This window comes from Cervus canadensis, chromosome 22 (genome assembly GCF_019320065.1).
Source record: "Cervus canadensis isolate Bull #8, Minnesota chromosome 22, ASM1932006v1, whole genome shotgun sequence".
NCBI classification, from domain to species: Eukaryota; Metazoa; Chordata; class Mammalia; order Artiodactyla; family Cervidae; genus Cervus; species Cervus canadensis.
Window position 1 is genome coordinate 28369094 of NC_057407.1, and position 16820 is coordinate 28385913.

Below are 16820 nucleotides of genomic sequence, written 5' to 3' on the forward strand. Positions count from 1 at the left end.
AAGTAATCAGTATGCAACCTTTGTATATTTTGAGGCAACTTGCCCTGAGCCCCATCAGTTGCAGAGATTTAAAATTTTTGTATTTTCCCAATGAGTTAAATATTTACAATTTAAATTGTCCCTCTTCAACTCTAGTAGTGTTTTTGACTTAAAATCCATTTTATGTTACTTCACAACTTTCTTTGTTTTAGTTTGTATGGCCTAACATTTTCTTTCCCTTAAAATCCTTTGCTTTCAACCCTTTTTATTTATACATTTTAAACAGCTTGGATTTAGTGTGGTTTTTTTTTTTTTATCCAGTTTAGTGGTCTTTGTCATTTAAATGGAGCATTTAGTACGTATATATTTAATATAGTTGTTGATGTATTGCAGAATGTTTTCTATAATTTTGTTCAACCTGTTCTTTCTTCTTTTCCCTTTATTTTTTGGTGTTATATTGGATGAATTAAACTAAAGAGTTCTTAAATGTCTCTTATTTTTCTCCAGGAGTTTGAGTTTTACTCATATTCTTTCATTATTTTTATGATTACTATACCCATCCTTGACTTATCAAAGGTTTTAAACCTCTTTATGGATATTCTGAGGACTTTAATGTTAACCACTTTGCTATTTACCCTCTCCTGACTAATATGACATCATGCACTTAAATTTTATATACTGCAAAAGCAAATGAAACATGAGTGTTATTGTTTTGTGACTTTAATATCCATTTTGACACCTCCACATATTTACTGTTTTTGTTGCTTTTTACTGTTTTCTGCATCTTGTTGTTTCATCTGGGATGATCTTTCTTCTACTTAAAGAACCCTCTTTAATATATTATTTAGTGAGTATCTGCTTGTGACAAATTCTTTTAGTCTTTTAGAATAAAAATGCCTTTATTTTGCCTTCATTGGGAATTAAGTTTTTTTAATTTGCCAATTTGACAGGTGATAGTGGTATTATACTGTTTTAATTTGCATATGTTGTATATATTTACTACCTTTCTTTTCTTAGGTACTTAATTTCTTACAAGGTTAAGTGCATTTTTCCCTACTCTGACATGAGGAGAGCCTACATTATTCACGTAACTGAGGTTAAAGTATGAGGTATGCTTTTGGTAACTTATCTGCTTCTTCACACACAAAGAAACAAACTCATCTAAATGCTGCCTATGGCTAATAAATTAACTCTTTATATGAACAAGCACATTATTAATGCTACTAATCATTCTTGCTAGTCACTCTGATCTGGAGTGAACCTGGACTCCACTGGACCTGGACCAACTCCTGGACCAACATCTTTTCCTCAACTGTATTGACACTTTGGGCATTTCTCTCTCTTCCTAGCAGTGTTTCATAAGAGGAGTTTTCTTTTGAGGTAATTTTGAAGGGTTGAGATAATCCCAGGTAAGTAAAAACTCCTGGGATTCTCATTCAACTAGATATTTTATTTTGAGCACTTAGATCAAAAGTTGTGTTCATTCTCTTCTCCCTTCTGCCTTCATTTAAGTTATCTATTTTTGGGTAACCGAGCAACCCAGAACTTAGTGGCTTAAAACAATCATAATTAATTATCTTTTGCAGTATTTGCATCAGGAATTCTGGTAGAGCTCATCTGAGCAGTTCTTCTGTTCCATATGGGGTGGGCTGGGCCAAAAGGTACAAGAAGATGTTGCTTCCGTGTCTGGCATTGCCTCTCTGTTTCTCCATGTGTCCTTTCTCTCTCCATGTGGTGTCTCGTCATTTAGTATTCTGGCCTAAGCATCTTCAGAGCTTGGCATCTGGCTCCCTACACTGAAAGTGGAGGCTCTTAAAGGTCTCTTGAAGACCTTGAACAAAGCTGGTCAAGTGCCACTTCCACCATATTCCACTGGTCTAATAGATCACAGGGAGGGTGCAGGTTCAGGGGAGGGGAAATAGAATCCACCTCTTGATGGGTGGAATGATGTGCCTGTAAGTGGGGAGCAGGAATTGATGGAAGCCATCTTTGGATACTATTCACCAGTCTCCCTTGGCAAGTATTTCATATTTCTTTTCTAAAGACCAGAACACATTGCTTCTTTCAAACTTGTATTTATTTTAAAGCATAAATTAGAACATGAGTCGCGCATATGCTTACCCACTTGGTCCTTTCCTTATGGACTAAAGATAGAACAGACTTGTTCTAAACAGGCTGCAGTTAATGCAAAGTATGTAGGCCACCCCTATAGAAGCTTGGCTTTGTAATCAAGAATTCATGTAATGTTTTAGTTTTTCATTTGCTTCAGCCCTCCTGGTATTAGCCAATAAAAGAATTATAGTTTTAATAACTAGTTGACACAGCTGATTTTATCGATTTTAATAAATAATCAAACATGCCTAAAAGCGAAAACATCAAACAAATGATTTAAATCCCTAAAACCTTGCCTGTGCTGATCATGAAACGTGGTTAAATGACTCAGATAAAAACAGATTAGTGTCATTAGGCAAAAGGAAGAACACATACCAATTACAGAATATAAGTCTTATCAGTTTGCTTAATAAAAACCTGAATTGTGAAATGAGAAGCTGTGTGCTTCTACACATTCGTGGAATGCTCCCGCCTCTTGTTTTCAGTAGTCACTAGGAAACCAATACCCACAGCGAAAAGGAGAGCAAGAGAAGTCCCTGCCCTTCTTTCACTGCATTTTTGTCCTTTGTTATCCTTACGAGCTGTGTGACGTTTGACAGAGATGGAAACTGAGACTCACAGAGATCAAGTAGGTAGTGCAAGGACCCCCAGCTACCTAGAGAGGAGCATGGGATTCAAGCCCAGGACTCAGTGCTTGACAGAATCCATATGAGCTCCTGCTCCCAAGCTGACTCTCAGGTCAGAATAAAATCATGCTTTACCACGAGAAATGCCACTTGGGCTTGGCCCTGGGCCCATCCTGTTCTACTGATCTCACCATAGCACCAAGGAGAGGATGGATGCTACTCTCACTGATCTCGTTTTCATGTCTTATGCTTTCTGTTAAAGCTCCCCAACTTTTAATAACCTGTTTGTAATTTCATCACATATACTCTCTCAGGAATAGTTGGTTCCTGAGAAATGTATATACAGAGCACTCATTTTTACACTTTGGAGTGTTACTCAGAGGTTCTTAACCTTTTTTGTATTTCAGATCCCTTGGCAGTATGATGAGGACACCTCACATTAATATTTCTAATTGCAATACAAAGGAAACCAGTTCTACTGAAATAGAGTTTCACTCAGTACCCTGACTTGATTTAGCTCAAGCAAAAATGAAAAAAACATATCAAGAATGGGGGAGGATTTATTGGCTTCAAGAACTAGATCCAAGGCTAGTAAACTATGACCCATAGGCCAAATCTGGCTCATTACATGTTTTTCTAAAGTTTGTTGAAAGACCATTATTTTCATTTATGTACAGCTGCTTTCTAGAATTAAAAAAAGTAAAATTAAAACAAACAAGTGTCTCATTCTCTTACGGGAAAAGCAATCCACTTTTCCTTTGCTCTCCCTGCAGACTCCATTCTAGATCTCCTTTGAATACCTAAGCATTTGGCCAAAAGTTTTAAAAGTACCTGTAGTTAAGAGTCTGACCAATGGAATTCTTAAATTTAGGGCTTTTCTTCTCCCCAGTCCAATGTATTTGTAGGGGGAATTTTTATTCTTTATTTTTCTGTTGGTCATTCATAATGTACATAATTTGTCTGTAATCTTAACAAAAGCCTGTGTTGGCCTCTATCTGCTTTCATTTACTCCAAAATTCAAGGGAGGGAAAAGATCTCAGAGTTGTATTCAAAGCTGAAAGAATATAGATTTATTTATTAATTTTTTTATGATAGGAATGAAGTCAATTGGTTGAGACGTATCTGAAAAGAAAACTGTGGGTATTTCAGTTCCATTTCTCTAACAGCAAAGAAAACAGAGCCTGGGAAAATCTGATAATGCCCATTTCAACATGACCTGGGAGGGAATCCAAGAAAGCAAGCTATAGAACAGATAAATCACTTACTATTATGAAGCGTGGAAAGCACAGTGATCTCAGAGCTAAACAAGGAAATAATCACTGTTCGTACTGTGTTTTTAAACACAATTATCGAAGAGAGGCCTGTGGAAACTTATTCTGAAAGAAGTAGATGAAATTAATTCCCGCAGGTGATTGCATCCTGGCAACCATAAATGGGAGTGCTCTGGGTTAAAAGGCAGTGTGACCTTTGACCTAGAAGAGACAAGGATCTTTGTGGGAACTGTCTCCACCCCTTTGTCTTAGATTCCTCCCAGACTGAGCAAACAGGGCTGGCTAGTTCCACCCCAAGATCCAGGGTTGGAGTAGAGAGATTGAACGCTGAAGTCCTGAAGTCGGAATTATTTTCTAGAGGCGGTATTTGTGGGCCTCTGCATCCCTGGAACCTGTGGAGAGGATACCTGACGTGGCAAAAGGGCCTTTGCAATGTGATGAAGTTAGGAACCTTGAGACGGTATCCTGGATTGTCCAGAGGGGTCCACTGTAGTTACTGGGGTCATTATAAGTGAAAGAGAGAGGCGGGAGAGATGAGAAGATTCTACACCACTGACTGAAAATGGAGGACGGGATGGCGAGTTAGGGACTCCAGGCAGCCCCAAGCAAGGAAACAGATTCTCCCCTAGCATCTCCAGGAGGAACACAACCCTGCTAACCCATTTTATTTTGTTTTTTAAAATATTTATTTATTTGGCCACATCAGGTCCCAGCTGCGGCATATATCATCTTTCATCGCAGCCTGCATGCTTTTCTCTATTCGTGGCCTGTGGGCTGCGGAGCGCGCAGGCTCAGTAGTTGTGGCCCCTGGGCCCACTTCCCCCACCAAGGATCAAACCTGCGTCTCCTGCACTGGAAGGCGGACTCCCAGCCACCAGACCATCGGAGAAATCCCTTTATTTTTAAACTTTAGTTAGTTTTTTATTTTTTGGCCATGCCTTGTGGCTTGAGAGATCTTACTTCCCTGACCAGGAATTGAATCTGTGGCCCCAGCAGTGGAAGGGCAGAGTCTTAACCACTGGACTGTCAGGGAAGTCCCTACTGACCCGTTTTCAATGTCTGACTTCCAGAACCATAAGATAATAAATGTGAGGTGTTTTTTTTTTTTAAAGCCACTGAGTTTGTGGTATTTGTTACAGCTGCAGTTGAAAAGAAGTGCCACTTTTCCACTCTACCTACAAGAGGAGCTCACTGTGCCTCAGTCCATCCAGAGGACAGGTATCAGCTCACAGTTTAGAAAGTGTAACTTTGAGTTTCATCTAGGGACAGGTGAGGTTTTGAATGGCAAGTTTTATGCTTCTCACTCTTAGTTTTCAATGGAAAGTCATGATTGCTTTGGCTTCTTAGAAGTTCTAGCTTTTTACATGGGTGGGTGGGATGGCATGAGGATGCTGGGGACTATTTTACTTTGGAAGAAGCCCTGTTTCTCCTTTTCATCTAGGCTTAGTAAAGAAGGTAGTACATTAGACAAATTTGTAGGCACTGCAGCAGACTGTCTGGTTTTGGAATATACTCACTATGACATTTTAAGCCAGTCAGTTAACTTTAGTCTCTCCATTTTTAATGAAAGGACAATAGTCTCTAAATGATGCGTTATTTACGTCAAATATTTGAGCAGTGCCTAGAACATAATATATATGGTGATAATGGTGGTGATGATTTGTTCGATTTTGATTATGGCGCTATTGTTAAGTTTGTGATCATGTACATTGTTTTTAAATCTGAGTGAATCTCAATGCCCTTTCATCCATAAAGTAGAGATAATAATGGTAACTGCCTGAAGTTTTATGAGAACTTAGATAATACATATAAGCATAGGGCACATAATAAGGGCTCAGTAAACTTTAGCCATATTGAAGTCAATGGGATTCCAGGCAGAGAGGGCCAGGAGCCGATGCTTAAGCCTCCCTAGAATGTAATTCTTCTTCATCTTCTTTGACGTGTCCTTTCTTTGCCTTCAGGATAGTTAAGATTGAAAGAACTAAAAAGGCACTATTGCACTCTTGTTCCACAACCAGGCAACCCCAAAACTGGGATCCTCAGCAATGAGTCAAGGGGGTTAGAAGACACTGTATAAACATGGCATATCTTCTGAGAAAGTCGGCTCTACTCAAAGGTAAATAATTTAACATATTTTTCTTTTAAAATAAACATGGATGTATTATGAAGGAGAATGCAAATTTTGCATGAATTTTTAAGAATAGGAGTGGATTATTCAGTCACTTTCTTATTGAAGCTTTAGAAATTCAACTCAAACTAGCTTAAGCAGAAGAGACATTACTGTTGCTATAGTCTGAAACTTTAGAGGGCTGTATTTCAGAGGTATCCTGACATGATCATCTGGAAATGTTACTTTTACATCTTGCAAGTCTGTTTTCCCCTGTGTTGGCTTTAATTGCAAGAAGGGCATCTCTGCCCTGATGGCAATGAAACGGGCTTTGCTCCAGGCTTATGACCCATGGTGGTGGTGGTTTAGTTGCTCAGTTATGGACTTTAGCCTTTCAGGCTTCTCTGTCCATGGGATTTCCCAGGCAGAAGTATTGGAGTGGGTTGCCATTTCTTCTCCAGGGGATCTTCCCCACCCAGGGATCAAACATGGGTCTTCTGCATTGCAGGCAGATTCTTCACCAACGGATCCGCCAGGGAAGCCCTCTTAAGACCCATAGCATCTCCTATTTCCAAAGGGGAGAGGGGGCTTCCCACTCTTAGGGCCTTGTGTGGGTCTGGCACCAGGATTTTATCTACAGTACAAAGGGAATCTATATAGGCTACAGTAACCTGCTTTCCTATAGTCTTAGAGTATCTTCTTCCTCAAGATACAGAGGGATCTAAAAGGAAGATAAAACACATCCTTATTCTGCAGGCAAAGTCAACCTTTGTCCACCATGAGGAGACTTTGCAGAAACTGCTTGTGTCTGAGGACCATGCTCCCTCATTTCTCAGGATGTAACATTTATTGTTCTTTGATATAATAGTCTGTAGTCTGGGCAAAACCACGACCTTTCTCTGAGTGCATACCTTCCAGCCAAATCCGGATACATCGGTTCTGTTCTGTGGAGTTGAGGTGAATGAACATACCAAGGTGGCATCCACCTGTGACCACCTTCTCCACAAGGTATGGAATGGTGCCAGTTAGGGTGCCAGTGAGCATACGTTTACACACAGAATCAGTCCCGCTGATCTTCTCTAACACCCACTGTAACGAATGGCCTTAATCTTCAAGAGTCAACAGTGGAGTGTAAGAAAAAGGCTTTTTCACAGAAATGTGTGATTCTGTATGAGTTGTCTATGTCTCTGTATCTCTCAAGGACTTGTGGCTTTTGTTAAAGATCCTGAGCCCTGCATCCTAAACGTCATGCCAGCATGACTAAGGATGATTCTAGGGTTTCTAAATTTCTTTCTTAAGTAGATAATATGAACTTGGATTACCAAATCTAAATAATCTAAGGTAAAAAGAGCAAACCAAGATGTAAAACCATCTGGGGATTTTGCCAAGCATTTCCCCAAGTGTTTAGGAGACTGCTAATTCCATGAAATGCTCTGTGTAAGATGTATTGAAAGATCAAGGAAGTATCCGTCTGGGGAGTTTCTATTCCCGTGAGCACCCTGGGTGAAAGAGTACAACTTCTAACGTTTCCCAGGAAATGGTCTAAGGAGTAGAAATAAATTATCCAAATGCTCTGTACTTGCACGGGTCTGCTTTTACTAACTTCACTGCCTTAGTCTGATGTTTTCGTGTCCCACAAATGCCTATGTTTAAACCTAACTCTCAGGATGGTGGTATAAGAGGCAGGGCCTTTGGGAAGTGTTTGGATCGTAAGGGTAGAGCCCTCATGAGTGGTGTTGGTGCCTTTACAAAAGAGACCTCAGAGAGCACCCTTGCCCCTTCCGCCATTTGATGACACCATTAAAAGGATGTCTATGAACCAGTAAGTGGGTTTTCATCATCACTGAATCTTCTAGCACCTTGATCTTGGATTCTACAACCCCCAGGACTGTGGCAAATAAATTTCAGCTGCTAATAAGCTGCCCAGTCTATGCTATTTCTGTTGTAGCAGCCCACATGGACTAAGACACCTGCCCACCAGTCTGGAGATGGTGGCATCTGTGGGGGTGGCAGGTGAGTCACCAGTCAGGCCTAGCTACAGACCAGCTTGACCAGGAGATGGTTTTATCTTAGAGGTTTCCCCTCCCCGCTGCAGTGAGGGACCCAGATCTTTCATACTGCCCATCTTCCACTACTTTCATCTATGCATTTCTTCATACCTTCCAACTACGTATCTGACTGAGCCAGCTTGGGTCCTGCCCCTTCCCGTTAGCTGATGGGAGTAATCACAATCACCAGAGAGCAGCATTTTCTGCTGATTGAACCCCTTCTGCAGTTCATGAGGCATGAAGCAGCATAAGCTCTTGACAGACATCATTTCATAACACCTCCCCAGCAACTATATGAACTTGCATTGTTGTGTAAACACCTATAGTTGTTTACCCATGAAGGGATTTAGAACACTTATGCAGATTTCTGAGTTCCATAGAGGCAGAACCAAGTTACGAATGAGTTGTTAATGGTGAGTGCAGTGTTCTACCCTCTGAGATGTAATAGTTGTTATTTCAGCATGGGCGTTCTGATGCCTTAGCTTCAAGGAGGTAGCTAAAAGTGGACATTTTGTTTTTCATGGGAAATGACTATAGAGAGCTTTTTCTTCACCACATCATTGGTTCATGGAAAGTATTTCTTGTAATTATGTGGTGTGTATGTGTGGTGTGTGTGTGTTTGGGGAGAGGGTGGAAAGGAAAGGAAGGATATGAGGGATCTTATTCAGTGAGAGGCAGCTTAAAGCACATCTCCTGCTTTTACAGTAGTATAATGAGTTTTTGTTTTCAATTAAGAATGTGCATTTTTTGGTATTAGATATTCATTTATTTCTGGTAAATATGTTTGCTTTTCAAGAAAGAAACTAGTATATGGTCTGTGTTTTAGCCTTGTGAACTGTTTGGCCTTTTTGTAATTATTTACCTCAGTTTTTTCTTTCAGTTTTATTGAGGTATAATTGATATACCGTACTGTTTTAAGTTTAAAGTGTACAGCATAAAGATTCGATTTACATCATGAATGATTGACTCAATAAGCTGAGTGAACGTCATCATCTCATACAGGCACAAAATAGAAGAAATGGAAAAAGCATTTTGTAGTGAAAACAACAAAATGTAGGATTTACTCTTAATTTTCATATGTAAAATACAGAAGTGTTAATTACATTTATCATGTTGTACATTACATCACTAGTACTTATTGACCTTAAAACTGGATTATCTATACTTTTTGACTGCCTTCATTCTGTTCTTCCCGCATGCAACCCCCACCTCTGATAACCACATATCTGATTTGTTTTTCTATGCGTTTGTTTTTTGAGGTATAATTGATTTACAATACTATGTTAATTGCTGTTTCACAACATAGTGACTTGGAATTTCTACACGCTTCAAAACAATCCCCATGATAAACCTAGTTGCGATATGCCACCATAAAAAAATATTATGTAGTTATTGACTATCATCCCTACACTGCACATTTCATACCATGAGTAATTTATTTTGCAATTGGAAGTTTGTACCTCTTGGTCTCCTTCACCTATTTCTTCCTTTCTCTCTCTTTCCCTCTGGCACCCACCTGTTTATTCTATGTATCTATAACTATGTTTCTGTCTTGTTATGTTTATTCATTTCTTTTGTTTTTTAGATTCCACATATAACTGAAATTATACAGTATTTGTCTTCCTATGTTTCACTTAGTCCACTTAGCATATAATATCCTCCAGGTGCATCCATGTTGTTGCAAATGGCAAGATTTCTTTTTGCCTATGGTTAAGTGATATTCCAGTATACATATGTATGTGTGTCTATATATGTCTGTATACATGTATACTTATATAAATATACACATATATACGGGGCTTCCCCAGTGGCTCAGAGATAAAAAATCTGCCCGCAGTGCAAAAGCCACAGGAGTCACAGGTTCGATTCCTGGGTTGGGAAGATCCCTTGGAGGAGGGCATGGCAATCCACTCCAGTGTCCTTGCCTGGAGGATCCCATGGACAGAGGAGCCTGGTGGGCTACAGTCCATGGGGTCCATTGGGTTGCAAAGAGTTGGACAAGACTGAAGCAGCTTAACATGCATGCGCGCGCACACACACACACACACACACACACACACACACACACACACGGGCTTCCCTGGTGTCTCAGACTGTAAAGAATCTGCATGCAATGAAGGAGACTGGGGTTCAGTCCCTAGATTGGGAAGATCCCCTGGAGAAGGGAATGGCTGCCCACTCGAGTATTCTTTCCTGGAGAATTCCATGGACAGAGGAGCCTGGTGGGCTACAGTCTATAGAGTCTAAGAAAGTTGGACATAGCTGAGTGACTAACACTTTCACTTTCATATATGTACATATATATAATGTAGATATAGTACATCTTTTTATCCATTCATCTTTTGAGGGCACTTGGGTGGTGTCCAAATCTTGGCTATTGTAAAGGCTGCTGCAATGAAATAGAGGCAAGTTTCTGTTTTCAAATTACTGTTTTTGTTTTCTTCAGATAAATAACCAGGAAGGGAATTGCAGGATCTTATGGTAGTTCTATTTTCAGTTTTTTAAGGAATTTCCATACTGTTTTAAAAGATGGTGGCTGCACCAACTTATATCCCCACCAACTATGCACAGGGGTGTCCTTTCCTCCACATCAACATTGCTTATTTGTTGTCTTTTTGGTAATTGCCATTCTGGCAGGTGTGAGGTGGTATCTCATTGTGGGTTTGATTTATACTTCCTTGATGATTAGTGGTGCTGAGCATCTTTTCATGTGCCTGTTGGCCATCTGTATTTTGGAAAAATATCTATTCAGATCCACTGCCTGTATTTTTTTTTTTATGTTGAATTGTGTGAATTCTTTGGATATTTTTATATTAACCCCTTCTCTGATATATAATTTACAAATATCTCCTCCCATTCAGTAGGTAACCTTTTTGCCTGTCTTACATTTAAAAATTTTAGTCTGTGAAAATGCTAAAATTTATCCACTTACAGAAGAAAACATCTGTGGCAAAATACTAAGTGAGCTTTAAGGAAAACATAGCTTATTTAAATAATGCAGATGAATGCACACTATACCTGGTGACATTTTCTTTATTCTTCAAACCTCCCCCGTTGATTTTTTGTAATTAATTGTCAGTAGAGGTACTTCACTGGCAGTCCAGTGGTGGAGGCTCTGTGCTCGCATTGCAGGGGTCCTGGCTTTGATCCCTGGTTGGGGAACTAAGATCCCACACACCGTGTGGCACAACCAAAAAAAAAAAAATGTTATTAAAGATCCAAGTTACTTCTGGTGCAATGCCTCAAAGATTTTATAAGATTGGGGTGATATTAACAGGAAAAAATAAGCACTATTGTACATTTTATTATTTTAGAATTGTTTTTAAGCCATTGGAATAATTGGCCTGTTGCCTGCTTCAATTAATAAGGTTTTTTTTTTTTTAATGTATTTCTACAAAGCTGTGTTTTGGAATGAAAATTCTCGACTTAAAAAACTTGCTTGTAGCTGAGGCTTATTGCTATGCGTGGGTAAAGCCTGGGAGCCATTTCTTTTTTAATAATTATTTTCAAAGAAACCTGTGAAATCTTCATCAACAGTTTTAAAGAAGAAGTCTGTATCAAGGAGAAGAAAGACTTTGAGATCTAAACCTGTTTAGCCATCATGGTAAGTGACAGAGTCTTATGTCACCTGCTGGGAAGTAGTGCTTGCTGGGAGGCAATATATTAACAAGAAGAGCCTTTTGTCTTTGCCAACCTTAAAGATTTTGTTCCTCCAATCATCTGTTGTCCTTGAGTTGGGGCTGGAATATACAAAAGTTTCTGCAAAATTGGTTCTCTACAGAGACTCAGAGGACTCAAATGACACCATGATGTCCTCCACTGACCCCCAAATACATATAATTTGATTTTGTTAAGGAATTGTATTGTGACCACCAGTTTAGAAGAGAGAGAGACGACTGGTTTATTTCTAATAGTCTTTTTTTTTTTCCCCCTCTGGTTCTTTTGGCCTTTCAGTTGGGAACATTTATGAGACTAATTTCATTTCTTATTGCAAAATCTATGTAGTACTCTGGCTTGCGTCATAAATTCCAAAGGCAATTCTAATTGGCCAGATGAAGTAAGGACCCTTTGGATGTGAGCATCTCACCATTTCATTTCATCTTCCCAGGGTGTTTCTCAAGAATATCATAAAAGAATTCATAGATGCTGATTGATCTGGTGCACAACTAAAAGGCTTGTAAGACTATTAAAGTTCAATTTGGTTTAACGTTCTCATCTTGAAACATAATGATACCATCAGTTTCAAATGGCTTCTATTTATTTATTTTTTATTCTGGAGATGGAGGAAAGATTGCATGCATACATCTCTTGTGAAGAAAAAACTGGGTTGATACCTTCCCATGACTGCCTTGGATTAAGAAAATGGGCGGAGAAATTGAATCCAAACCCTTCTTAAATTCCACTAGACTCTGAAACATCTTATGTGACATCAGAATTACAAAATCTCAGCTCATTTCATAATCTCTCTTCTGAAACTGGCTCCTTGAACATTATTAATTTCAGTGGAAGCTACCAAGTAATTTCCAATAATCTTGAAGCAAGATCTGTTCCCCATTTCTAGCTGTCACTGTGGTCAGGTCTGTTTCTATTTCTCTACTCACACTGAGGCCTCCTCCTAGGATACCCACACTTTTTCCTTTTGGCTCTGTTAGTCTGACCTTCCCAGTCAGGCTTGGTTCAAATTCCTTTTTTCTGTCAGCTTCCTGATTATTGTCACCCACGTCTGTCCCTTGTCTCATATGTGCCTCAGTCCCTAAAAATACCAGATCCCATTATTCTATGTCCGTCTTGGTTCCTCCACCAGATTTGTAGCTCTTTGACTCAAAAATCCAGGTCCCATACCTCTTTTGTATTCTGACAGTGACTGGCACAGTTAAGAAATGTATTAGGTGCTTAATATTAAACAAGTATCTGATTAATGGAACCAGTGCATGACTTCCTAGCTTTCACTGATACACCATGGTCAAAGCACAATAGTTTGCTGTAATTTTTTCATGATTTATCCTCTTGGTTTTTCAAGGCCGCCTCTTCTATTTGCCTTAAATTAAAAAAGAGGCAGACATATCCCTTCTGATTAGAATAGACGCTGGAAAATGATACTAAACCAGCATCCCAAGAATAATGGTAAAATTAATAGATATTTATCCACAAGTTATCATGTGCCACCAAATAAAATGTAAAATGAAAAAAATAGGGTATTTGTCCAAAGGCTCAGAGCCAGAAAGCAGTATAGCCTCAGATGCCGGAGGACCACTCAGTCATTATACTCTGCTGCCCCCCAGCTGAATTTTACTTCATCCTAATCTCTTGTTCTCCACAAGGTCCCCAAGAGATATATGATATATATTAAGAAGATATATGTTACATATATATATGTGGGCTTCCCAGGTGGCACAGTGGTAAAGAATCTGTTTGCCAATGCAGGAGACACAGGAGATGTGGGTTTGATCCCTGGGTTGGGAAGAGCCCCTGGAGAAGGAAATGGCAACCCCCTTAGTATTCTTGCCTGGAAAATCCCATGGACAGAGGAGCCTGGTGGGCTACAGTCCATGGGGCTACAAACAGTCAGACATGACTGACCACACACACCCACACACACATACACAAAGAGGCATCGAAAACTGTCAGAATGCTCTTTTATTGACTGGGACTTTGACTCCAAACTTCAATGTAGGACTTTGCCATTTAGGCTGGTCCCAGTGGCATGGTGTTTTGTTTTCCAGAGATGAGAGATTAAATCACATCATGTGCTTTGCCGTATGTCATGCAGATCTTGGATGTTAACGTTGATGACAAAGAAAGAAAGATACAGAGGAAAAGGAGTGAGAGAGGCAGTAAATTGGAGAGTATTTGACAATTCAGATTTGCTTAATCAGTTGTGGGAAGGGATGTGAGAAAGATGGCCTAAAGTTTGTTGTGGTCATGAGCTTGTCCCTTTCCTGGTGAAAGGGATAAAGAAGGGGCTGATAAAGGTCTTGAGCTTCCCACAGAGGGCACCATGGACCAATATCTATATTTAGGTTCAGAGGATGTGTTAATTTTAAATGAAATCAGCTAAACTTCATAGCACTTGTGGATTGGGGGAGTGGTAAGGTTTTGGGGCACACTTGCTTCAAAGAGTCTGGAGAAACAGGATCTTGGAATAAATACAGAGTTTTATGATAATATTGAACCTTCTCCCTCTCTTTCTTTTTTTGTATTTAATAAGCTAAAAGCCACCTTGAATCATATTCTCAGAAAGAACTTAGAAAACAGGAAACAGAAAGGAGAACAAACTAATATAATGCAAATGACAAACAGTGGAAGTTTAGTTATTCATCAAAGTAAAAAAGGAGGAAATATAATAGTCTTGGAAAATTATTCAATGACATAATGATATGTTCCTTAATTAAATATTTTATTTTGCCAAGGTTCTCTCTTTCATGAAAGGAAATAATGTCTTTGGAAGATGATATTCAGTGCTGCTCTCCAGGCATTGAATAGATTCTCTTTTAACTTCTAAGAATAGGATTTCTGATTTAAGATAGTTGTTAGCTCATTAAATATAAACCAATTTGAAGCACAGCAATTTATTTCTTTTATCCATTTCTTTTTCATTTCTTCTTCCCTTCTGCCACTCTCTCTCTCGTCTCTCTGCCTTGTCTGTATTTCTTTTTGCCTCTGTTTCTTTCCCATCACAATCAAGATTTCCTGGTGGTTTGGTGAATCTGTAAGAAATAACATAGGGTATTGCCTTGGCAGAAACAAAAGATGACAGACTGCGGGAGCATTGAAAACATATCAAGTCCCTGGTCACCACAGACAAGAGGTCTAGACTATGGTTTTTTTTCTCTCTCCCTAACTTCCTGTGGGAGGGAAATAGTTTGCTTTTTAAGGTTGGGTAATGAAACAGTCTTATGGTAGGGTGAAAGACACGGAGAGCCCCAAGTCTCTCTTTTTTTTTTTTTTTTCCAAGTCTCTTTTAAGATACAAGTTGCTGATCATGGAGTCAAAGAAACTGGAGTCTTCCAAGTTCATCACACCGATATTCTGAACTGGTTGGCATGTCATCATAGTTGCAGGAAATACACTAATTGGACATGATGGAGGGACTGTGCATACAAGGAACTTTATCCTCTCTGTCTTGTCTTCTCTTAGCACAGGGAGGATCGATGAACTCCATTTAAGGAAGTATCGCTGAATGACAGGAGTCATTGATGAATGCAAGTATCACTTTTTAACACTGATTCCTGGAGGCACAGTGCTTAAAATGAGCAAATAGGACCAATTTCCAGACTGCTGGAAAGTTTCTTTGGGCACTTTGGAAACTCTGAATCCATTTAAAAAAAGAAGTCTGTGGCCCTGCATGTTACTCTAGCAGGTATGGATTGAGCCATTGAATTCTTTTCATTTGCCATCATTTTCTCTGAGGTTGAACGTTCATAATGATTTATTTCAGTAGTTAGCTAAAATATTTGTGTCCTATTTAAGCAAACTAATGGAGAGGACAGCATTCAGGACTTTGAAGAATGGAAATGGGACAATTGAGCTTTGGAAAAAAATGTATCATCAGCTATGTAGAAAGCCAGAATTTGGTATAGACGAATTAATTGTGACTCAATTTTGCTCTAATACCCTTGAGGACATCAGACGTTAATCTCCGCTCTCTCCTTTGGAGAATCTACTGAAAAATTTAAGTGAGCGAGAGGTGGACTAAATTAGAGTTTTCCTGAAAGCCATGATTGAAATTTATCATCACGCGTGGGCTAGGTTATCCCTCAATGTATCAGCCCACTAATTTAGAAACCTTCCTTCTTTGTCGTGAAAATCAATTTAATGTCACTAATAATTGTTTCTTTGTTAAATCAGGGAAGTTGTAAAGATTGTTACGAGTGTTTGAGGGGTTGGTGGAGAACAACAAATACTGGTTTATTTCAGAATAACAGGACCAAGGTGGACCTATACATTTATTCTCTTAGACCAAATCTATTCTTAGACCCATTCGTCTCCAGATGTTGCCATCTTTGGAGCCATACATCATCAGAGTAAGGTGCTTTTATAATGTATTGCACTAATACATCGTGCGAAGGACAGCACTGATGATAAATTTCTTAAATGATGGTGCTGTCTAAGGCTAATGACTCTCAGAGCAAATGCAAGGTAATGCAGTGATTTCTTTTCAGTCCCCAGCAAAGAATACAGAAGACATCTAAAAATCATTTTCACATGGAGGTAATATTGAAATAGATGGTATTTCAAGGCCTTTGCAGCAGACACTTAGGCAATATTAAAGCAAATGTAAATGGCTTTGCATTTTTAGTTAAAACCCATTTAATGCTTTCCCTGATGGGAGTTAAGTTTTTTTTTTTCAAGTAAATTTTTAAAGAAGTATCCCTCACCTGAAGTTGTCTCTCTTTGTGGATATGATGTGTCTTGTACTTTTTGAATGGGCAGTGTTTACTTTGAGCAGGGGGTATGTTCCCAAGACTGTTATTCCCATGATTACAGCCAGAGGGAGGGACTAACTGGCAGAATTTGTGGCTGGCAGATTCTTGTTCTGGCCAAAGATATGTGGGTGAGTGACAAATTCCTGTGTGTGCCACAGAGTTGTGTCACATCCATGCCCAGAAATTGTCTGGTTATTCATTAGATGGGAAAGGAGCAACCCTAAATTTGAGGAGGCAAAATGAAACTTTTA

General features: G+C 39.2%; 1 long non-coding RNA gene across 1 annotated transcript; it reads left to right on the forward strand.

The window, feature by feature from the left end:
- Positions 1-4323: 4323 nt before the first annotated feature.
- On the forward strand, positions 4324-16572 carry LOC122425055. Its single transcript, XR_006264670.1, has 4 exons — positions 4324-4448; positions 5128-5206; positions 5950-6104; positions 15281-16572. It is a non-coding gene; the product is annotated as an uncharacterized LOC122425055 (long non-coding RNA).
- Positions 16573-16820: the final 248 nt, after the last annotated feature.